A 25,774-nucleotide genomic window follows, 5' to 3' on the forward strand; every position below is an offset into this window, starting at 1 on the left:
CTCGAGACTTGTGACACCAGATCTGTATGAGTTATGTAGTGGTATTATCATTTGAATTTCCGCATATTTGACTCATTGTCCTAAACTTTTATTATGATAAATTAGCAATTTAACTGTGTTAGCTAATAATGAATTGTATAAGAAATGGGTCGAGGTTGTTAGTTGGTCAGGCTTGCATAGCAGTGTGTTGGGCGCCATCACGACCAGGGTTGGGGTCGTGACAGGTACGTAACAATTTTCCTACCCAACCACGGAAATTAAAAATTTCATCAACAACTCCCATGGTTGCTGGGAAAGAAAAGGAAAATTAAAATAATGATCATCAAAATTGAGGAAAAAAGGTACGAGAAAGTTATTAAAAAGAAAACTCACATGCAAAATTCCACTTCTCAGGGAAGGGAACATTTTCATCACCCACTAAACCAACAGTGGGGGTAGCAACAAAACAGGCGTACCAGCCACGGTCTTTGTCATCTTCTAGACTGACCAAAACTCTTTTGCTTCTTTCCACTAGAGTAAAGACTCCTTGGTGAAAGAGTTTAGGAGAATAGAGGTGGATTAAATGAGAGAAAGTAAAAGGCACGCCAGCCATGTTGGTCAAATGCCTCAAACAGACAACAACCCTCCATACAATAGGGCCAATTTGACCTAAGCAAACGTCGAAAAAACGACAGAATTCAAGTATAACAGGATCAATAGCAGGCTTGAAACTCAATGTGAAAGGATAAGTGTAAACAAAATAAAACGCAGTTAAGTAGGAGGTGATTCTTTGGTTCGCATTAGGGATTATAATGGGAAAATCATGGCCCCAATGGCAATCTCTACGAACTATTGAAATCAAACCTTTAGTGATTTGAGTCGGATAAGAATTAGCACGATCTGAAGAGGACAATTGGTTTCTTAGGGATTCTCTATCGTTGTAGAAAGATAGTTTCGCAGGGACTATTTCCTCTACTAAAGGTTCACGAAGAGGTTCAGAGGGTTATTTACCTCTATAAGAAGACCTTTGAGAAAGGGAACCTCTAGTTCTAGACGGAGGAGTAGAACTCGATGAAGGAAGAGAGGGTATTCGTGATGAAGAAGACCCTAAACTACGAAGCCTTCCTCCTTTCCTACTTCTAATAGGAGCAAGAGAAAGGTTGTCAACAATGGGAACTCTCCGAGGGTTAGGGTTTGAAGAAGACATAGTAGTACGAGGAAGAAGAAGATTAGAATTGAATATTCTGAACTTTTGTGAAAAGGACAAGGGTAAAAAGTTAGACTTATAGTCAGAAGCAACCGTAAAAGGAAAAGGTGCAATGATGGAAACGTCATATAAAAACTGGTGCTTCGTAATTGGTGAAGCCGAAAAAAAACCTTAAAAGGCGCTGAAAGGTTGCAGAGCCAACCATGAGACACCACGTGTCATGGACATTAAATGGAAGAGATAGTAGAAGCATCAATTCCAGGAAAAAATTAAATGGCGGCAAATATTCCCGCTTTAATAAGGTCCACTTCCCAAATATTCTATTGATGAATAAATGACAAGTGGAGGGACTATCTGTAATGGAAAAAATTAAGTTAATATATGGGATCATGATAAGATGACACGTCATGACACGTGGACCAGTTAAAGAAGAACAAGTGATGAAGAATAATCAAAGAGGCACGAGCTTTAACATGCACGGGTAGTCATTCAGATAAAAGGCAAGGAAGGCAGGTGCGCGAACCTCTTTATGACGGAAGAGAATGAATCTGATAGAAAATAAGGAATAGATACGAACTATTGGGCATTAAATACAGAAACGTTAAGGAATCTGTATTGAATCAAATATGATTGTTAATTGTAACGTTACATTAAATGTCATTAATTGACAATAATGGCTCAATTATGGAAAAAACGAAACGTACCACTTAGAAATAGCTATAAAAGGAGAAGATTGATCATTTGTAAGGACACGAAAGATCACCAAAATATACTGATTTACTTTGTTTTCTTCTGTTCATCTGATTATTATCAAAGCCAATTTCTTTTATTCATTTTATATATTGATTATCAGTAACCCGAGTTCTTCTAAAATAAAGCTTTGACCGAAATTACTATTTTTGGTTATACAGTAGTCAAGTGACTAATTTCGTTTATCGTTTTGCAACAAGGTATTGTTCTTGATTCTGGTGATGGTATGACCCACACTGTCCCATCTATGAGGGACATGCACTTCCCCATGCTATCTTGCGGTTTTTCTTGGTGGTCGTGATCTTACATATTATCTCGCGCAAATTCTTTGTAAGAGCAGTTATGTCTTTAGTTGTGCCGTTGAAATAAGTGTTATTTATGCTAGGGATATAGTAGATATGCTCTAGATCCAATCTCATATTTGATGATTTGAACATATTTTTGTGAATGTTATTTGATATAAAAATATATGGCATTCTTTTACAATAGTTATTATTAATTTTTTAATTTACTTGATAAGGTCCTTGATTAAATTTTGAGACTTGACATTATGATGGAGATCATGATAATGAGAGTGAAGTTTCTTCGAATTTAATCTAAATTTGTTCTTGATCGTAGGATTATTAATTTAGACATTAGTAATCCGGTTAGATCAATATTTATGTGACTGTCTTTATGAGATAAAATTAGTTGATCTCATTTACTGAATCACATAGATAGATGATGCATATAGAGATTTGATCAATGAATCGACTCATTGGATAATTCCTAATGGTTAGAATTATCATAAACTATCAATAAGATATTCTCTTGAAGAATATGATGATGTAAAAGTTTCCTTCGACCTGAGACCGTCATAGTAATTGACAAGTTATTTGTTGTGCTTTAATACTAGACATTTATGGCTCTAGGGCGATAGTTGAAAGGATATTGGGTATGATTGAATACTTGTAGAATTAGTGATTGATCAAGATGAAATCTGTCAACTCTTGGTAATGAGTTTAAGCTCCATGTTGTCATGAATTATAAATGACCAAATTAAGACCTTGGCCAGGGCAATTGAATGAAAGAAGAAAAGAGTTTCTTAGGTCATTCAATGGTCGATTATACTTGACATGAATACATAGTTGGTCACCTATTAGGATTTGACAGTTGAACCATATCCTAGGGTGATCCAGAGATATAAGGATAGAAGGAATTACTACATTATTCTTCTACTGGTTCTTGAGAGTAAATTGTACACTTTATGCTATCCGGTCCTTAAGGAGTGTTGCTAGACGCCACCCTTGATCAGTATATTGATGTGGTCAATTTACTACCGGTTTAGTATTGAACCTATGGGGTCGCACACTAACGAGTGTTCTGATCTTTGCTAAAGGATTAATTACTTTATTATTTGATAATTAAATTAAAGAATTTAATTAGTCAAATAAATTTAGTTATTAGTCCAAATGAAATATTATTATATTCTTTGCTGGCACAGAGGATATAATTAATATTGTGAACAAATTGAAGTTTTCTATTTGGAATAGAAAATTGAATTATATCTCTTGGTTAATATATATATATATATATATATATGGGGGGGGGGGGGTTTAATGATTGATACTTATCTATACTATATTAAAAGCACGAAGGCCCTTAACGAAATGTCGTTCGCCTTTTTTACCCTTTAAAAACATATTTTACATTGGACAAAATTGTAAAATAAAAAAACTTTCCTTATATTTAGGAGTTCTAAATAAAAAAATCTAATATAATTAAGTGTTTGATATCTTCTCCTAATAAAGATACAATATATTAAGACGTAAAAGAATACAAAAAAGTAGGAGGAAATTTTTTTGTTTGTTTCCAACAAGAAAACTTCACGTTTTTGTGTGATATTTTGTTCTTTGTCCTTGTTTAATCATTAAGACCAATTTTACCTTTATTTTTCTTTCATATGATTTATTTGTTTTTTGAAAAATTAAATCATAAGTATTTTCTTAGAAGCTTGGTTGTTAAATTCGTTAAAATTTACTACGGCATTAGGTTTTGAAATAATAATTATTGTTGAAAAATATAGTAATCATTAATTTGTGATAAAAAATTAATTATCATAATTTAATTTACAGAAATACCTAAATTACCTCATTGCATATGTTAAAATAAATAAATGGAAAAGGACTTTTACTTTTTGGTAAAAAAGAAACCAATATTATTACTAAGAAAGTTTATTACATAATTTAACTTTATAAAACATGAATTAGTTACTACTAAATTCATCTTATAGCTAATAGGATTTTTTATAATATATAACTGATTATGTCACTAAGTAGGATTAGCAATGAATTTTATTATTTAACTACATAATTTATCTATCGCTAATTTTTCTTCTCTTTGTAGATAACTTGTCTTAGAATATATGGTACCTAGACGACTACTTTGATACGAAATTAATGTAAAAGAACGAGATACATAATAACATCAAACTTTCAAGATTATCTTGGTTGTTGTCATGCTTAGATAGGCTATCCGTTACTTTTTTCGACTAGGTAGGCTCAATATTTATCATATTCAAGAGCTTATATTTTTAAAAATCTTATTTTTAGGGGCATATGTTTTTTTTTATAATTTTGTACGCATCAATAAAAGGTACACGCATCGCGCGTATCCTGGCACGAAGCCTCTTAGCGGAATGTCATTCGCCTTTTTTACCCTTTAAAAGTAGATGTTATATTGATTATAATTATAATTTAATTATTCTACTAATATTTAATACTTTAAAATCAACTAAATGTTGGTCAGAAACTCCTAAATTTTAGGAATTTAAAACCAAATAAAAATTTATTTATAAATCCTTACCTTAAATAAATTGTGTAAAGTAATTATAACTTTTTCTTATGATTATTAGACAAAATGTATATAAACGTGTTAGAAATCTACTAATAAAATTTTAGATCTAATTTTAAGTCTTCAAAAATTAAAGATTATTAATAATATGTAAACCAAACTTACAACATATTAGGTCGAGTATGAAAATATATATAAATAAGTTTAATATGATATGCTTACGTTTTGAAAATAATAGTAGTATTTTAATTTAAAGTAATAAGTACTTTAATGTACTTTGAGTTAATTATTATTTGACTAAGTTGAATACATATTGAAAAATTATACACATATTAAATTACAAATCCAATTACAATACTCGAAAAGTAAAACATAGATAAGATAAATTTATATATTGAAATTAATGAAAATAATTAGAAACATTTAGTCATAAGTAATTTAAGGTAGTAGTTAAAACAGAAAAAATAAAACATAGACATCTTTTTTTTGGTCAAAAAAACATAGACATTGAAATATATAAATTGATATTCCTTATTGAAATAGCTATACAAAATCAATATCTTTTGTTAAAATAAATTTACACATTTATTTTAATTCAAAAAAATATTTATATAAATTTTTAAAAGTTTTATACTCATTTAAATAGGTTACACGCGCAACACGCGTACCATAAGACTAGTTTTATATAAAAAATGTTACATAAAATAATAAAAGACCTGTTAGTTGAATCCAATTTTGAATTGGATTAGCTACTGAAACGTCTACAAAGGTGAAATCCAATTGGAATTGGATTTCATAAAGGACGTACGTGTCGGCTATCAATTCCCGTAAGGCATGGATTTGTATTTCCAAGGAAATTATGAATATATATAAGTCCTAATTTAGAATTGCTCTCGTATATAGAAAAGTCACGCCAAAGTTCTTTCCTTAGTCAAATGGGAAAAAAGGTTGTGCTATCAACCACTTTGTGAGAGTGAGAGTGCAAGCCAAGAGAGAAAATACAATTACAAGAAAAGTGTTTCTTATTTTTCTAACATTGAGTTGAGATTTTTGAGAAAAATTTCAACACAATATTTCGTTCAATTTATTTATGGGTTTTGTTGATCAAAGAGTTAATAGCAAGGATCGATCTCGGTGTGGATACGCATAGAATCTTCGCATTATCGAAGAAATTTTGAAACGAGACTTTCTTCGCCAGGTACGTCTTAGATCCGATCTATTGACATGTAAATAAATTTTAAACACGAAAAGATCTGCCTTGGATTGTTATTGTCTTCCGCTGCGTGTTACCAACACTTATATGCAATCCTACAGTGGTATCAGAGCCGTAGTTTATTATGTCTAAAATTTATTTACGAAATATTTTAATATTACATTTGAAGAGTTCAAACCATAATACATGTGTCTTGTGCAATAGTCAAATCGTTTGAATGTTGATATTATTTTATTGTGGATAAAATATGTGTTCATATAACTATTGAGATAGTTCATAACTTGAATTTGAAATTTTGTATTAGATACGACGGGAATCTATAATAGGTTATATGATTCTATTGTTATTAGTTCATGAGATGTTAATTAATAATGATATTCTGGCATGAATTAGTTTTTTGTGATATATGTGATATATAGATTAAACATATTAGAAGAATGTTGAATTTTGTTTTTATGTCACGTGCTTGTTCATTACATAATTTTGAATTATTTATTACATGTGATGTATCAATTTAGGACTAAGCATGTAGACAACTTGAACTAAATTCACATGGTATAAAAGATTTGATCTTCATGTTATTAAAAATTATTTTAGTAACAATTCTCTCTTACTAAAATTTGAGTTCTTAAATAATAAAATATAAGATATTTTATTTTAGAGCTATCCATCAAGGTAAATAATTTTACTTATTTCTTGTTTATAAGGAGCGGTCTGACCACCAGGAGACTTATAGTTCGAGAATATATTAAAATTATTTATTGCATTAAATGTATGAATTGATTAAATTATTCAATTTTACACTAGACGCCTGGACCACCTAGGGGAGCATAAAATTTAATAAATTCTTTGCTATCATGATGGTTGAACTCAACTATGCCAATAGGATCGACCTGACTACTAGGGGACAATTTGACATAGAGCTATTTAAGGAAATTGTATGGGGATACAATTGGTAAGAGTACCTACCTTTAAAATATATGTGAGAAACGACTTGACTTCCAAGGGCCTCATACATATTGTTAAAGGATTCCTTTACACCACTAACAGAAATAAAGATTTCGTAAACTATAATGAGGGTAAATAGTTTAAAATAATTAGTGGAAATATCATTTAGATAAAAGTCCATGTCTTTATGATATATGCAAATATGTTCTTATATCATTGCCTTTTCTTTTCTATATTTTGGATTTCTCAATATGTCTGTTATATCACTGCGTGGAATACTTGAGACCAACAAGTTGGTAGGACCAAACTTTGATGACTGGTATAGAAATTTGAGAATTGTTCTCATGCATGAAAAGCTCATTGATGTGATCGATAAGCCTGCAAAGATAGTCCCACCAGAGAATGATGTTCAAGGCACCAAAGTTTATCAGAAACACTTGGAAGAATGCCTTGCTATTAAACACATCATTCTCGCTTCTATGAGTTCTGAACTCTAGAGGAAACATCAGAATATGGATCCAACTGCAATCATTGAATATCTTAAGAAGATGGTTGATACACAGTTGGACATTGAAAACTCTCCAGTTGGACCTTTTGTCAATCATATGATTGTTCTTACCGAAGAACATGAGAAGTTGGGGTACAAACTTGGTAAAGAGATTTCTGAAGATTTGATCTTGCAGTCAGTATATGATGCTAAATGTTTTCATTGTAAGAAGAAAGGGCATTGGAAGAGAAACTGCAAGGAATATCTTGCAACTCTAAAGGACAAGAAACAAGGCGAGACATTAATGAAAAATGTTTTCAAGGTTTAATTCGATTATGCATGTTTTAAGTCTTAAGAGGAAAAGAGATGATCAAGTAAATCATACATACCTTTGGCATTGTAGGCTTGGTCATATTGGAGAGAAAAGAATTAACAAGTTGTACAAGGAAGGGTACCTTGAAAAATATGATTTTGAATCATATCCAACTTGTGAATCTTGTCTCAAAGGAAAAAATGACCAAATCTCCATTTACTGAAAGTGGAGAAAGAGCTTCTGAATTATTGGAACTAATTTATACAGATGTTTGTGGGCCCATGAAAATTCAAGCTAGGGGTGGATATTCTTACCTCATCACCTTCACTGATGATATGTCAAGATATGGATTTGTGTATCTTATGAAACACAAGTCTGAATCTTTCCGTAGTGAAGTTGAGAAGCAGACTGGTAAAAGTATCAAAGTACTAAGGTCTGATAGAGGTAGAGAATATCTTAGTGAAGATTTTACCAGATATCTCAAAGAGAATGAGATTCTCTCATAATGGACACCTCCAGGAACACCACAACACAATGATGTGTCTGAAAGGAGAAATCGAACCTTATTAGATATGGTGAGATCTATGACGGGGTTCACTGATCTTTCAATAAATTTATGGGGATATGCTTTGGAAGCAGCAACATACTTACTTAATAAAGTTCCCACTAAGTCAGTCTCTACAACACCATATGAGATATGGAAAGGATGTAAGCCTAACCTTAAATATATTAAAGTTTGGGGTTGTCCAGCTTATGTTAAGAGACTACTGTCTGATAAACTTGACTTAAGATCAGATAAGTGTAGGTTCATTGGGTATCCCAAGAAAATGTTAGGATATTATTTCTATCACCCTTCTGACCATAAAGTGTTTGTGGCCATAGGAGCAACCTTTTTGGAAATGGAATTTCTTTTAGAAGGAAATTATAATGGAGAAATAGAACTTGATAAAGTTCATGAAACTAATGAATCAACACAATATAAAGATCATGAGACCCAAGTTGAAGAACCTTTATTGGATGTTTTGAAGTTGCCTAGGAAGTTGCCATCTTCAACAGTTGAAGTTCAAGAACAAGTTAATGAACCAGTTCCAAACTAAATTGAACAACAACCAAATCCAGCACAAGGTAAACAGGTTGTACAAGTACCTCTTAGAAGGTCTACATGAGAATGTCATGTACCAACTAGATTAAATCTAATGGTACAAGATGATGTATCAAATAAGGTTAATCATAATGATGATCACCCTGAGACCTATGAAGAGCCGACACAAGGTTCTGACAATGAAATATGGCAAATAGATGTGAAAATAGTTTCCTTAATGGTGAGCTAGAAGAGGATGTGTACATGACACAACCTGAAAGTTTCACATTTCAGCATGATCATAACAAGATTTGCAAGCTACAAAGATCCATTTATGGACTAAAGCAAGCTTCTTGAAGTTGGAATATTCGCTTTAACAAAACAATTGAAAAGTTCAATTTTGTTATATATGGCAAAGAACCTTCTGTGTACAAAAAGGTTAGTGGGAGCACAATTATATTTTTAGTATTGTATATTAATGATATATTACTCATAGGGAATGACATACCGGCATTGCAAAGTACCAAGATTTGGCTATCTGAGCAGTTTTCCATGAAAGACTTGGGAGAAACAGCTTATATATTAGGAATAAAGATCTATAGAGATAGATCTAGGAAGCTTCTTAGACTTTTCCAGTCTTTGTACATTGATACCATCTTAAAGAGGTATAATATGGATAATTCCAAAAGAGACTATCTACCGATAGGCACTGGAATTACTCTCAATAGGGAGGATTGTCCTAAAATACCTGAAGAGAGAGATCGCATGAGTAGGATCTCATACGCTAGTGCAGTGGGAGATATCATGTATATTATGACATGTATACGTCCTGATATGGCTTATGCACTTGGAGTGACTAGCTGATATCATGCAGATCCTGGTGAGGAACATTGGAAGGTGGTGAAGACCATTCTTAAGTACTTTAGAAAGACTAAAGACCAATTCCTCATTTATGGATATTCTGAGTTGAAACTTGAAGGTTAAAGATGATGCAAGTTTCTCTTTAGATATAGATGATAGCAAATCTATTTCTGGTTATGTATTTATGTTAAATGGTGGTGCAGTGAGTTGGAAAAGTTTCAAACAAGCCACAGTAGCTGATTCAGTGACTGAAGCAGAATGTATAGTAGCTAGTGAAGCTACTAAGAAAGCTGTATGGATGAAAAAGTTCTTATCTAAACTTGGTGTGGTTCCTTCAATAGAAGGTACAATTTCATTGTTGTGTGACAACAATGGAGCCATTGCTCAAGCAAAAGAACCAAAATCACACCAAAAATCCAAACATGTTCTGCCAAGGGATCACTTGATAAGAGAAATCGTTGGACGTGGAAACGTCTAGATTCAAAAGGTTGATGGAAAGGAAAATGCTTCATACCCATTCACTAAAGCTCTTGGTGCAAAGGAGTTTGACAAGCACAAGTGAAAATTGGGAATGAAGTACAAGAGCGATTGGCTCTAATGCAAGTGAGAGATTGTTAGGGATATAGTAGATATGCCCTAGATTCAATCTCATATTTGATGATTTGAACATATTTTTGTGAATGTTATTTGATATAAAATATGTGGCATTCTTTTATCATAGTTATTATTAATTATTTGATTAACTTGATAAGGTCCTTGATTAAATTTTGAGACTTGACATTGCGATGGAGATTATGATAATGAGAGTGAAGTTTCTTATAATTTAATCTAAATTTGTTCTTGATCATAGGATTATTAATTTAGACATTAGTAATCCGGTTAGATCAATATTTATGTGACTGTCTTTATGGGATAAATATTAATTGATCTCATTAACTGAATCACATAGATAGATGATGCATATAGAGATATGATCATTGAACCGACTCATTGGATAATTTCTAATGGTTAAAATTACCATAAACTGTCAATAGGATATTCTCTTGAAGAATGTGATGTAAAAGTTTCCTTTGACCTGAGACCGTCATAGTAATTGACAAGTTATTTGTTGTGCTTTAATACTAGACACTTATGGCCCTAGGGCGATAGTTGAAAGGATATTGGGTATGATTGAATACTTGTAGAATTAGTGATTGATCAAGATGGAATCTGTCAACTCTTGGTAATGAGTTTAAGCTCCATGTTGTCATGAATTATAAATGACTAAATTAAGACTTTGGCCAGGGCAATTGAATGAAAGAAGAAAAGAGTTTCTTAGGTCATTCAAATGGTCGATTATACTTGACATGAATACATAGTTGGCCGCCTATTAGGATTTGACAGTTGAACCATATCCTAAGGTGATCCAGAGCTATAAGGACAGAAGGAATTACTACATTATTCTTCTACTGGTTCTTGAGAGTAAATTGTATACTTCATGCTACCCGGTCGTTAAGGAGTGTTGCTAAACGCCGCCCTTGATTAGTATATTGATGTGGTTACTTTACTACCGGTTTAGTATTGAACCTATGGGGTCGCACAATAACGAGTGTTCTGATCTTTGCTAAAGAATTAATTACTTTATTATTTGATAATTAAATTAAAGAATTTAATTAGTCAAATAAATTCAGTTATTAATCCAAATGAAATATTATTATATTCTTTGCTAGCACAGAGGATATAATTAATATTGTGAACAAATTGAAATTTTCTATTTGGAATAGAAAATTGAATTGTATCTCTTGGTTAATATATATATATATATATATATATATATATATAAAAAATGTTACATAAAATAATAAAAGACCTGTTAGTTGAATCCAAATTTGAATTGGATTAGCTACTGAACGTCTACAAAGGTGAAATCCAATTGGAATTGGATTCCATAAAGGACGTACGTGTCGGCTATCAATTCCCGTAAGGCATGGATTTGTATTTCCAAGGAAATTATGAATATATATAAGTCCTAATTTAGAATTGCTCTCATATATAGAAAAGTCACACCATATTTCTTTCCTTAGTCAAATGGGAAAAAAGGTTGTGCTATCAACCAAAATAGGGTGACGAACACAGTTCCTTGGACGAGCCGGAAACACCAATATATCAATTCTTGAGAAGAAACCATTTTGTGAAAGTGCAACACAAGCCAAGAGAGAAAATACAATTACAAGAAAAGTGTTTTTTGTTCTTCTAACATTGAGTTGAGATTTTTGAGAAAAATTTTAACACAATATTTCGTTCAATTTGTTCACGGGTTTCGTTGATCAAAGAGTTGATAGCAAGGATCGATCTCGGTGTGGATACACATAAAGTATTCGCATTATCGAAGAAATTTTGAAACGAGACTTTCTCCACCAGGTACGTCTTAGATTCGATCTATTGACATGTAAATAAATTTTAAACACGAAAAGATCTGTCTAGGATTGTTATTGTCTTCCGCTGCATGTTACGAACACCTATATGCAATCCTACAATTTGTCATATGAAAGAGACGATTGCTTATGTTGCACCGGATTTTGAGCAGGAGATTGAGAAGGCCAAAATTTGCTCAAGATCAGTTGAAAGGAGCTATGAACTTCCTGATGGACAAGTCATTAATATTGGTGCTGAGAGGTTCCGTTGCCCTGAGGTCCTCTTCCAGCCATCGTTGGTTGGAATGGAAGAGACAGGAATGCATGAAAAAGCCTACAACTCAATCATGAGTTGCGATGTTGATATTAGGAAAGATTTATTTTCTAACATTGTGCTTAGTGGTGGCTCAACTATGTTTCCCGGCATAACAGATCGTATGAGAAAGGAAATCAGTGCTCTTGCTCCGAGCAGCACGAAGATCAAGGTGATTGCACCACCAGAGAGGAAGTACAGTGCCTGGAATTGAGGATCAAAGCTAGCTTCCCTCAGTACTTTCATACAAGTTAGTTTCTTTTTGCTTTATTTGGCCGATCAGTCACTCAATCAAACTACGTCTCATTCCCAAATAAATTGTTCTGATTGTGAATGTCTTAAGTGATAATTTCTACACTAATATCTATGTGTCATGCAGATGTGGATAAGGAAGGGCGAGTATGATGAATATGGTCACTCAGTTGTCCATAGGAAGTGCTTCTAAGAGTGGTTTGTTAACTTAAATCCTCTCTTTTCAGATTCCATAAACTGAATGCTATTTCAATCAGAGATCAGTGGGCTAATGTTTGTTCTATTGCTTTTCAGGTTAGGCACAATTGGTTACATTTTTCTCCACAAGTAGAGCTTTCTGTGGATTTTTCTTAGCTTTGGATATATTATTAACCGCCTATGTTATTCAATTTGAAAGCGTTGATTCTTTTTCATATCTTTCTGTTGTGAATCTAACTGCAAATCAATTGTAGGCGATATGGACGAAAGCCTACATAATTGAAAATCCTATAGGCTAAAGGAACTTGGTTTTGGTTCCATTTTTGCAAGAAAAAGTGACTCTTGATTGCGATTTGCGATCCCTTTTTCCTTCAGAGGAAAGCAACAGCAACTAAAAGAGATGGCAATTCAGAACCATTTTAAGTACCAACAAATTGTGTTTTATTCTAATATAATAACAATTATGTCGCAATTTCAAACAAGTTAATGCCGGGTTTATGAATTTTTACTTATGACATAACTCAATTTAAGCTCATGTTATGTCGACACAAGCTGCTAGAAATAAAAGCTTAAAACAATATAGGTGTCACAATAATTACAATGAATATTTGAATTACTATAGCATTGAAAAAAAAATCTCAAAGTTTATTTATAAATCATGTGCAAAACATATGTTAATTAACATCAGTTAAGCGATAAAATTTAATTGAAACTCATTCATTTACTAATTTAGCATGCTTATAGATCAATCCATTTTGACTCGTCGACAATGACATATTTGTGACATCTTTAACATCTCATAAAATTCTGAACAAATTGAATGAATATACATATACATATATATATATATATACACACACACACTAGACAATCTTGCCCATGCGAACAATTTGTAGTCTAAAGTTGTCTTTATTTGTAACAAAAGATTATAACCAGATAATCTTGCTGATGCTCTAATAATTTGCAATCCAAAGTAATGGTTAATTGTAAACAAAGATAACCATGCTTCTGTGGTAAAATTTGAAATTATTGGTTAAAGAGAGATTTGAGACCCTTTCAATTTGAGATAGCCATCTGGTTGCAGTAATTCTTCCGCAATCCGATCAGGCTCTGCCAAAAATCTCACATGTACTCAATGCGCATCCTGAAATACAAAATGTATAAGCGTACTATTTCAAAGAGAATGTTTCTTTTCTTTTTTCATCATCCCTTTTTCTGTAAAATAATAAGAATTGCATTAATACCCAAACCTAGCATTAAGAATTGTCTTCTCTGTACCCACAAAGATTGTATTTTTCGATTAATAATTTAAAACAAATATGACTAAGTTCTACAGTGAAAAAAGAGGGATAAAGAGTTACTGATCACTATTATATAGAATGAGTAAACCTATGTTTCTGATTCATCCATTGAAATGGTAAGAGCAAAATATTTGAATCTATTATTCGGTCAATCTACTGAATTATATTTTATGAAAAAATATAAAAGACCAGTAGTATGTTCAAAATATCAGAGCATACCTGCTTACAGAAGATATTGGTTTAAAACATGCTCTTGGGGAATATCCCTGCAGCAATATGTCCAACTTTGATGAACTGTGAAAACAATTGGATGAGCTGAGATCATAACATAAATTATTTGGAATACTAAATGCTTTAGTTAACTTTTGTATTTGGTGAATAAAAGAATGAAATTTTTTACACGAAAGACTCAAAAAGTTCAATGGTGCGGACAGAATCATAGAAGTCATTGAAACTTCATCTGGACATTTGATTACCCTTTATAGTAGAACAAGTAATTAAAGCAAGATACAGACATAACACAATAGTTAAAGCTTGAAGTAGACAAGGTTATAGGGGGGGGGGGGGGGAGGAATTATTACCTAGGTCTGGGTATAAATATGAAGTGCTATTATTAAAACAAAACAGTTAAGAAATAGTCTTGCTCATGCCAATGCAGAAAAACTCATGCAACTTGGACGTCTTCCATATTCTTATGGAACTGCCACATCTTACCACAATAAACAGTAGAACTGCCATCAGTAGGGGCGAAACATCAGTACATGCTGCCTCTTCTATACATCCTTTTCTATATGAGCAATATAGAAAAAATTTGAGAACATTTGTGGACTTCCAAACATTCAGTAACGTTTCTCGAGAAAATAAAGTTATTTACAGAGGTTATTTACATATCATTCTTGAACACTTAATATTCCTGTTTATGACAGCTTCCTTCGCTAAGAGCCAGAATACTTCAGGAAAGTACAGATTAAGAATTGGATCGTGATTTAGCCCCGGCCGATGAGTATTATTAACTGGTTCTTGGATACTTAGAAAGGATCTAATACCAACGGTTCATGGATCCTTAGAAAGGATTTTCGATCATCCCTTCATTAAAAGCTAGTATATCTAAAATTTGCTAGCTTTGTTTATCACCTGAAATGCAGTCAGTCCAGAAATATCAGGAGCAAATTATCTCACCTATTCATTGGTGCTAACATGTTGAATTATCTAAGGTCCATTTCTTTATCATGACATAATTGACTTTCTCATCCAAATGACCAAAGATGGAGTTACACCCTTATGCTCTTCAGTTAATCTCTACACAAGAATCACAAACATCAAAATAATTCAAACAAATATTAACAACAATTACACTTGTTTCTTTTAGAAGATATTTAAGCTGTTTTCACTTTGTGATAAGTTTTTTCGATCGGTAATTCAGCCGTGGTTGTAATGGATCCGCTTCTGCAAAGCAAACTTTGTAAGTCTAATATTTTTTATTTAAAAAAAATTATAAATTTACTATTGCTGAAAAAATGGGCATCTTAGATTTGGGGGCCTAAAGAGAGAGTCTTACTTGTTTCATCATGGTTAACGATTTACTCAATTTGGGAATCTGTTGCTCCAAGACAAAACATTAAAGGATTTGAAGAGAGTGAAGTCTGATATAGCTTCTGCGTCACTTATTCCATCTGCAATCTCACTTCGTCCATCAATAATGGCTTAAAGGTTCAAAATATGAATAAGATTCTGACAAAAAAGGCACACAGTTAGTCATCAAATGTATTTCCAAATACGAACATTTAGATAAATATGTCGATACAAAATAGCAATGCGTGCTTAAAAGTTTGTTGGAGAAATTACAATCAATAACAACAAGACTTACTGGTAAAAACTTTTTAACTTCACCTGATCAGTTGTTTCTATTCATATATAATTTGCAGCATTGGTCTCTATTGTCTCTCCGGAGATAAGTTCAACATATAGTGTCAGATGTAATTTCTCTCTTTGCATGTATTTCATGCTGCAAATGCTTTTTTCTTGAGGGCTTGAGATGCTTTTACATCAGCAATAGTCAAAAATATGTACGTATGTTTTACCTATGATGTCCCGAAGGATAAGTAAGATTGACAAAAGAATATAACAGATTACAACAAGTGTTTGTACTAAATGCCAAAAGAGTTCATTAAATTGAACTAATGAAGACACTTATTCCACTCGAGAAGAAGAAGCAACCTTTAATTATACAACAAAGAACACTGTATTTTTAGCTTCTGTCAAATATATATGAGGCCAATTATTACTATATATTCATAATAGTTGTTACTTTAGTTGCCTGTAGTATCCTAGTAGTAAAAATGAACAGATCATTGAAATATGCAGACATATCCATTACAAAATGAAGAAATGAAACAATCTCTGAGGTAGAAAAAGAATTTATCATATTCCAATTCGGTTAGTGTCACTGTACTTTTCAGTACCAACATGTGGAAGCATTTTACTTTATAATTTTTCGTTAAGGTGTAGTAATTATCCGGAATATATAATCTAAATTGTAACCAAGTAACATTTAGTGCATATCAAATTGTGGAAAAATGTTGAAAATTATTGAAATAAACAAGAAGTAAAACAATTAACAGTAGAACATGATTGTATCTCTTGTGCAGTGAGATGTGCTAGTGTGGGGAAGTGCATGATATTTATGCCAAGAATTGATTTATGGGCCGTGGAGACATCTGATCAAGTCTGTCAGGAGGATAGTTGTTCTGCGGTAAAGCCTGAATCATTAGGCAAGGAAGCACATTTACATAATAATAGTGACGATGAAAGAAACTCTAACCATAGTGCTGAACAGAGTTCCAGTCCATTTAGAAAGGCGTCAGGAAAACCACTCCTAGGGGACGGGCCAACACTAATGTTAAGCCTATTACTTTTAGCAGGTGGAGTAACATAATCGTTGAAAGAAGTTGAGGCCAAAAAGCCCTACACCTTCTGACCAGGATCAAAATCATTAGCCACATTCCAGGAGTTGACATAAATGTTAAATAGCAGCTGATTGGCAGCTGTGCTCACTATGTCGTAGAAGTGTAAACGAATGAAATATTGGAATCAAGGTTCCACATTGAACGTCCAAGTCACATTAAAATTGACGTTAGGATCGTTACCAGTATAAGCCACATTCATCTTACTACAAGTACCATAAACTGGCTGTGGTGCAATATCTGGTGTTGCTCCATTCTGTGGATATTTCACAGAAGCAATTTTATTTATCGATATAGCAGAACTCCGCTGCGTCAAGAAACTTTGATCAGTAACCCAAGTTCTCCAAAGTGTATCATTTTCAAACGACACCAGCGATCCGCCCATGTTTACCCTTGCAACTGTTTCGAGAGCCTGCACATACATACCACTGAATGTCCCCGCTGCACTAATGGTGGAGGCATCATCAGTAATAAGGATATCAGGTACAAAGACAACTTCCAAAGCATTTACATATGCAAACGAATAGCTCAAAGGAGAGATCATGATCACAAGGTCCCTCAAGGTCACGTTAACAGAAAATTCTTTGACAGTTACATTTTTGGGAGTGAAATTACCAAGAAGAACATTCAGTTACATTTTCATTATTCCTTGCAATAGACTCCACAATAGTGAACATGTCGACGACCCATTCAAATTGGCCAATGTGTAGTGAATAAGGCTGTGGATATCTAACTTTGGCAGTTGAAATGAGGCACGTCTCGAAAAGTTCGAACAAGTTATCACATCGTCCAATGTCATCACCATAGACTATTACACAAATTTGTTCCTTCTGAAATTTTATTCAGAAGGTAAATACACTATTTATTGGAAGAGTGCAAGTTAGAAAATCTGACGTTACAGTTATAGTTGTAAGCTAACTTACGTTTTAATCTTGAACAATTATTGTCTGAAAACGAACTCACTAATCCCTGCTTTCTCTCGGCCGAAATTTGTCTACGGGCAGTATAGCCTACATATTAATAACCGTAAAATTGTAACAACAAACCATCCCACATTAGAAATGTAAGGCAGCGAACATACATAAAACACACTTTAATTTTTTTCAATAATCTGGACTTTTTAGTCACTATATTTCAAAGTAACTGTTGGAATTCCATGCCTTTGTAATCTCTGTTTCTTTGTGGTAACAAAGAGGAGGAGCAAGAACTTGTAAAGATATACATATACCCTGGCTGCAGAATTAGTAGCTTCAGAGAACTAACAACTCAACAGTCAAATATGTTCATTGTTCAAGATAATGGGATTTAGACGAATCATCCTAACAACCAGCATATTTGTTGTGAATAAATTAGTTGCTGACAAGGATGCTACAAGGAAGACACAAAGGACAATCACATGGGGCTACGACGTAAGGGTTCTAGAAGAATCATTCCTCCAAAAAGGCTAGGAGATTACATTTGGAGTGGAGGTGGAAACTCACGTGAAGATGCACAGAGTTAGTTAAAGCATAAGCAGTCAAATATTGTAAGGATGTCAACATTCTCTTCTCTTTCTTCTAATTTCCCATCCCCCGTCTGTTATCCTATCCAATCTTAATTTCATGTTTTCAGTATTTTCATTGATAGTAGTAGCTTGAGAGTTATTCCTACGGATTGTGATTGTAATTGAGTTCAATTCTATTAATACTACTGGAGATTTTGGCTACTATTACATTGGTGCTTTCATCCAGAGGTCTTCCATGGATGACCACAAACTCAAGTCTATTGTGGATGAATCTGTTAAGGTGGCAACGGGCGCTTTTGCTAAGGAACTGGAGGACATTCGGTCTCTGTTAATGGAGGTGGTGGGACGAAAAATTGATCTCTCCGATGACCGTGGCACAACTGCTCCTCCTCTTCGTCATAAACCGGCATCGGTGGAGATAGGACGTTTCCATGGGGAAAAACCAGAGGCTTGGATATTTCAAGCGGAGAGATACTTCGACTTTTACAAAATAGCAGAGAACCAACGTCTAACAATCGCATCGTTTTATCTCGACGGTGATGCGTTGGAGTGGTATCGATGGCTGTTTCGGAACAAGCAACTCGTTGACCGGGAGCATTTTGCTGTGAAGGTGCGAAACCGCTATTATCAGAAAGGACGGGAGTCTGTAGAGGGCCGACTTGCAAAACTCCGGCAGACAACCACCGTTTCTGATTTTTAGGCGAGATTTGAGACACTTGCAAATGAAACCGACGACATGACTGATAGCAGAATGGTACGTCTCTTTATTTCTGGGCTTCGTGAGGATATTAAGAATTCGGTTTTGGTCCATAAGCCCAAAAGTTATGAAGAAACTCTTGACTTAGCCCATATCCACGGACGGCGGATACATGCTGAAAAAGGTCCGTTCCGACCCGCTTTTGCCAAAACTCCATCCCTGATACCAACCCCTAATTCAGCACCCCTCACCCTCAGGCCCTCAAATCCTCTCGTCTCAACTGTCCCTAATGCACCAAATCGCCCACCCCTCAAACGCTTATCTCATGCCGAGATGCAGAGTCGCCAGGAACGGGGTTGTGCTATTATTGCGAAGTAAAATACACGGCTGGCCACAAATGCAAGACCCCACCCCAGCTTCTCCTACTCACTAATGAGCACGAAACTGATCCTAATCACCATGATTCTTACGTTTCTGATGATTTTCTGGCGGAGGAGCTACAATGCTTAGAATTGCAAGAGCATTCGTCTATTTCGTATCATGCACTAACTGGAGGAATTTCCCCATCCACTCTGCGATTCACTGGTCAGATTAATGGTTCTCCGGTGCAAGTGTTGGTCGATGGAGGTAGTACACATAATTTTGTTCAGACTCGAGATGCTAAACATCTCCGACTCCCTGTTGAGTCTATCCATCCAATTTCTGTCATGGTCGGAAGTGGACAACGACTCCGCTCTGAGGGGGTGGTGCGACAACACTCACTTGAAATTCAGGGGAGTACCTTGGTGGAGGATTTTTATGTTTTGCCTTTCCATGGAGCCGATGTTGTATTGGGAGTGGCATGGCTAGCCTCTCTAGGGCCAGTCCTAACTGATTATGCAAAGAGGATATTCGAATTTACCAGGGATGGAACCACCAGAACTTGGCAGGGGGATTGTCCAACAGATGCCCAACCGATACAACTGCATAGTTTGAGGCGCATGGCAGCCACAGATGCTATTGCCTCTTTCTTTCGTCTTGAGAGGGTTACAGAAGAAATTCCTTGTGTCGGGGCATCAACTGCTGATTAAGTAGGTCTCCTAGGTGATTATGCTGATGTGTTTCATTCAGAAACCAACAGGCTTACCACCATCACGTGAGCAGGACCATAGCATACACCTTCACCCCGGGGCACAACCTATGAATGTGAAGCCTTACAGGTACCCCTATTTTCAAAAGCAAGTTATGGAGCAGTTAGTCGCTGAGATGCTCAAGGAAGGAGTGATCAGGCCTAGCACTTGCCCTTTTTCTCTGCCGGTGTTATTGGGCCGCAAGAAAGATGGCACATGGAGATTTTGTGTTGATTATCGTGCTTTGAATGCTATCACTATACGCGATCGCTTCCCAATTCCAACTATTGATGAATTGTTTGATGAATTACATGGTGCCCAATATTTCTCCAAGTTGGATCTCTTATCAGGATACCATCAAATCAGGGTTAGGCCCGAAGATGTGGCTAAGACGGCTTTCCGCACCCATGATGGGCACTGCGAATTTTTAGTAATGCCTTTCGGACTAACCAATGCCCCTTCCACATTCCAAGCTACTATGAATGAGGTATTCCGGCCCTATCTGCGACGCTTTGTGCTGGTATTCTTCGACGACATCTTAGTTTATAGCAATTCTTGGGGTGACCACTTGGAGCATCTAGCTATTGTATTACAGCTATCACGCAAACACCAGCTTGTGGCCACACAGTCCAAGTGTTTGTTTGGACAGACTTCAGTGGAATATTTGGGTCACATTCTATCAGCACAAGGTCTAGCTGTAGATCCTGTTAAAATCAAAGCAATTCAGCAATGGCCTCCTCCTCGCTCAGTGAGGGAAGTTCGTAGTTTTCTTGGGCTTGCTGGCTATTACCGGCGTTTCATTCACCACTACGCTGCTATAGCTGGGCCTTTATCAGATTTGTTGCGCAAAGATGCTTTCATATGGACTGATATAGAGCAGCATGCATTTGATTCTCTAGAGCATAAATTAGGGTCCACACCTGTCCTAACCTTGCCGGATTTTAGCCAGGAGTTTCACGTAGAAACAGATGCATCGGGGCATGGAATTGGTGCTATTTTATCACAAAGAGGTCATCCCATTGCGTATTTCAGTCAAAAGATAAGTCCACGGATGCAAAAAGCTTCAACATATCATAGAGAGATGTTTGCTATTACTCAGGCTGTGAGTAACTGGAGGCAGTATCTATTGGGGCGTCAATTTACCATCTTCACAGATCAGCAGTCACTAAGGAACCTAACTACGCAAACTATACAAACACCAGAACAACAAAAATGGCTCACGAAGCTAGTGGGCTATGACTTTCGTATTGTATACCGACCTGGGAAACATAATTCTGCAGCCGATGCACTTTCGCGTCACACAGATGCTACCTTGTTGGTCATTTCAGTCAATACCTTCACACTTGAACAAGAATTGAAACACTTGAATAAGACCCATCCTGAATTACTGAAGATTCAATAAGCACTAAGCCAGGGAGAGTTGACACATAACACTTACCATTTCAAGGATGGCTTGTTATTCTACAAAGGAAGACTTGTGTTGCCATCGGATTCTGAACTTCGACAGAAGTAAATGTTTGAATTCCATGCCACAGCTATTGGTGGCCATGCAGGAATTGCGCGCACCTATCATCGATTGGCTTCTAATTTCTTTTGGAAGCAGATGCGCAAGGATATACGGTCATTTGTAGCAGCTTGTCAGATATGCCAACAGATGAAGGATTCACATTTGCATCCAGCTGGTCTACTTCAGCCTTTACCTATTCCAGACCAGGTCTTTGAAGATATTGCGATGGATTTCATAACTTGTCTTCCCAATTCCAAAGGAAAGACCACTATTATGACTGTGGTGGACCGACTCACCAAATATGGCCATTTTCTACCACTCCCTTCCACCTTTTCAACTCACACTGTTGCTGAAGCTTTTGTGGTGGGGATCATCAGACTCCACGGCCCTCCTCGCACTATTGTGACTGACCGTGATCCTCGTTTTCTCCACTCATTCTGGCAAGAGATTAATCGGCTACAAGGGTCAACTTTGGCTATGAGCACTGCCTACCACCCACAAACGGATGGGCAATCGGAGGCTCTCAATAAATGCGTGGAACAATACTTACGGTGCTATGTGGCTGAGGTGCCTTCTCAGTGGGTGGCTATGCTACCTTGGGCTAAGTACTGGTATAATACTTCTTACCAAACTTCTGCAGGTATGACCCCTTTTCAGGCTTTATATGGGCGTGAACCACCCACCATTGCTAGGTATATACTGGGGAGCACTGCTAGCGATGTGGTGGAGTCTTACTTGCTTCAGCGAGATGAGGTCCTTCAAATATTGAAGAACAACTTATTGAAGGCTCAACATCGTATGAAAACTTTGGCGGACAAGTCGCGAACTGATATATCCTTTGATGTAGGCGATTGGGTGTTTGTCAAACTTAAGCCTTATAGACAGGCTACTTTACGTTTACAGCGTGATCATAAGTTGGGTAGGCTATATTTTGGTCCTTATAAGGTGCTGAAACGTATTGGTGGTGCTGCTTATAGATTGGAACTCCCTGAAGCTGCTAAGATACACTCTGTTTTTCATGTCTCTATGTTGAAAAGGTGTGTTGGCGATCCTGCCCAACAGCTTACTCCCTTGCGGTTAATGGATTCTGATGCTTCTGAGGATCCTTCTACCTTCAACCTTGAGGACAAGGTTGCTTCACTGGGAGGGAGTAATGTTGTGAATAAATTAGTTGCTGACAAGGATGCCTACAAGGAAGACACAAAGGACAATCACATGGGGCTGCCACGTAAGGGTTCAGAAGAATCATTCCTCCAAAAAGGCTAGGAAATTACATTTGGAGTGGAGGTGGAAACTCACGTGAAGATGCACAGAGTTAGTTAGGCAAAAGAATATAAAGCATAGTGGGAGTCAGATTGCAGAGGCAGGCAAATATTGTTATGAAGGATGTCAACATTCTCTTTTCTTTCTTCTAATTTCCCATCCCCTTTCTGTTATCCTATCCAATCTTAATTTCATGTTTTCAGTATTTTCATTGATAGTAGTAGCTTGAGAGTTATTCCTACGGATTGTGATTGTAATTGAGTTCAGTTCTATCAATACTACTGGAGATTTTGGCTACTATTACAACATTCTACCAAAGAAACGCGAGGTATTCAATTTGCTAACTTGAATTTTGTCCAACTTGACTCATCAATGAATAAACACCCAGTTCGTACCGCAAAATTTCGAATAAGTTCAAGAAGTTACAATAGCTTAGTCAATGTAAATACTACAACTGCAGCAATTCAAGATTTGGCAGGTTTAAGCAGAACGAAAATCAAAATTTTTCTACTTCTATGAAACTGTAGTGTAGGATTAGAATAAAAAAATTGTCAACAATTGTTTCGTGGCATTCATAACAGTTTTTATACCAAAAAAGACGCAAAAATTTCAACTTGGTGAAGTACTAAATTAGGGAACAGCAGAATCTTACAATGAGAAGCTGTTAACTTTGGGCCTATTACTACAGAAATCACAATCTTCTTTCTGGATTATTGAGGACAAAGCAGATAAAACTCCAAATTTTATCAATTTCTCAAATTCCCAAAACCTAGCACCATCCACCAATTTTTTCCAAAAAGAAATCCTAATTTTACAATACATTACACCAAGACCACCCCTTTCAAACAGGAAAACGCACAAATTAGACAACTGAGAAATCTATTTTAAGAGAGAGTTGTGATGGAATAGCAGAAAAGGCAACTAATTGGGGAAAATTTATATTACCAATTGTAAAGTTAATGCTGTAGAAATATTATTTTATGGAGTGAAACCCCTTGCTGCACAAATTTGTGAGAAAGAAAAACATTTACTTGTGTAAACGACCAAGGTACCAAGATAAGCAGAAGAAGAAAAACGGGAAAATAAACATTTTTAGATAGATTAGCACCAAAGTTAGCTCCAGCTGTCAAAGGAAAAAGTCCACGTGCTCTGTTGTAAATACACTGACTCAACAGCAGAGGCAAAGCCGCAATTTTTAGATTTTTTTACCTATATAATTGGCCCTTTAATGCTTAAGAAGTTGCCTTTATTTACTAAAGTTACTTATGGAATTCAACGTAATAATGTAGAAAATCAGTGGCAAAATTAGGCCTAAGAGAGGAGCTTAGGGTCGTCCAGTGAATTGACAATAATATCCTTTGAGTTTCTACTTCGCTGGAATGCCAACTTCACCAACAATATATTTGCCTCTGTTTTTCCTTCTTATTACGTCAATTATCATCAAACAATTTGATAAATAAAGGATACTTTTGAGGCATTCTCGAGGCCCAAATTGCCAAGCCAAACTGCTTTAATGGAACATCTATTTGCCCCTGTTTTGTACATTATTACATCAATTGCCATCATATATTGATATAAATAAGCGAAAATTTGAGGCATTTTCAAGCCCGAAAATGCAGGTTTCCACGTGGAACAGCTTTTGCTTCTTTGTTTTGCTCCTAGGGGCATGCCCAGATAAGTCATGGGAAGCTCTCCTATCAGACATCCCAAGTTGTCTCCAAGTTTTTGCAAATCATCCGCCGCATTAACAGGGATTGAAGCCACTAGAGATATTCTTTTCTTTGCTTACATATTGGAGTTCTGGAATATTAATTAAATCACTCCTAAATCAGAATAATTCTTTTACATTACATTTTCACTTTGTCGTTTGTGTTGTTCTTGTTGTTTTCTCTCTCTAAAGGGAGGGTTATGTGAGAAATTAAAGTTAACTTTTTGGAAGATTAAAAAATCATAGATATTTAGAAGAAATTTTAGAATGACCTAGTGTAGTACTTGGCTATTTATCTTGAAAAAATATCTAAATATTCTAGAGTGTTGTTAGAAGATAATGTTAACTAGATTCCTCCTTGTACATTATCTAGAATCATCCATAGACAAGTATAAATATGGAATGTCTTGTGCATTTGTAACCAAACAAAAAAATGAAAAAGTCTTCTTCAATAACAAAGTTCTCCTTTCCAAAATCTTCCTTCTCCTTTCATAGCTTCCTCTTTTTTAGTTGAATCTTCAAACTTTAGTTATTGATCTTGGGCTAGCAGAAGGTCTCAAATAATATTTTTCTTCTGCTATTCTCTACATGGTATCAGAGTCAGGTTGGCTTCTGGATTTCAAGATCAGGTTAGTGGTAGATTCAACTGATTTCTCTAAAATGGATATGAGTGGTTGTGCTAACGGATTGAGAATTATTGAACTAGTCCAACTACAAGGTATTGAAGACATGTATGGAGTCCTACCTTGTAGGCGAGGATCTGTTGGAAGTTGTCAATAGGAGTAACACAAGTCCTCCTATCGATGGACTGGAAAATAGCAACGCACGTAAGAAGTAGAAGCAGATTAATGTCGAGGTAGAGTTTATCTTGAAAAGATCTATCTCCCCTAATTTA

The 25,774-nt window shown here is 35.3% G+C and overlaps 1 long non-coding RNA gene and 1 pseudogene across 15 annotated transcripts; one reads left to right on the plus strand and one right to left on the minus strand.

The window, feature by feature from the left end:
• LOC104222765 (actin-101-like) overlaps positions 1-13,155 on the plus strand; it is a 32,423-nt pseudogene extending 19,268 nt beyond the window's left edge.
• A 421-nt stretch (positions 13,156-13,576) lies between these two features.
• LOC138889151 (uncharacterized) lies at positions 13,577-24,272 on the minus strand. 15 transcript variants are annotated; one of them, XR_011406860.1, is made up of 6 exons: positions 21,661-24,269; positions 18,015-18,101; positions 15,687-17,921; positions 15,308-15,427; positions 14,348-14,422; positions 13,582-13,971 (listed from the first exon to the last, which is right to left on the minus strand). It is a non-coding gene; the product is annotated as an uncharacterized lncRNA (long non-coding RNA). The 15 variants fall into 15 exon arrangements; XR_011406854.1 differs by adding an exon at positions 14,843-14,915 and having other exon boundaries at positions 13,578-13,971; positions 15,687-24,272; XR_011406851.1 differs by having other exon boundaries at positions 13,580-13,971; positions 15,687-23,095; positions 24,117-24,272.
• Between the last annotated feature and the right edge of the window lie 1,502 nt (positions 24,273-25,774).

The sequence above is a fragment of the Nicotiana sylvestris genome, chromosome 4 (genome assembly GCF_000393655.2).
Source record: "Nicotiana sylvestris chromosome 4, ASM39365v2, whole genome shotgun sequence".
Taxonomy (NCBI): domain Eukaryota; kingdom Viridiplantae; phylum Streptophyta; class Magnoliopsida; order Solanales; family Solanaceae; genus Nicotiana; species Nicotiana sylvestris.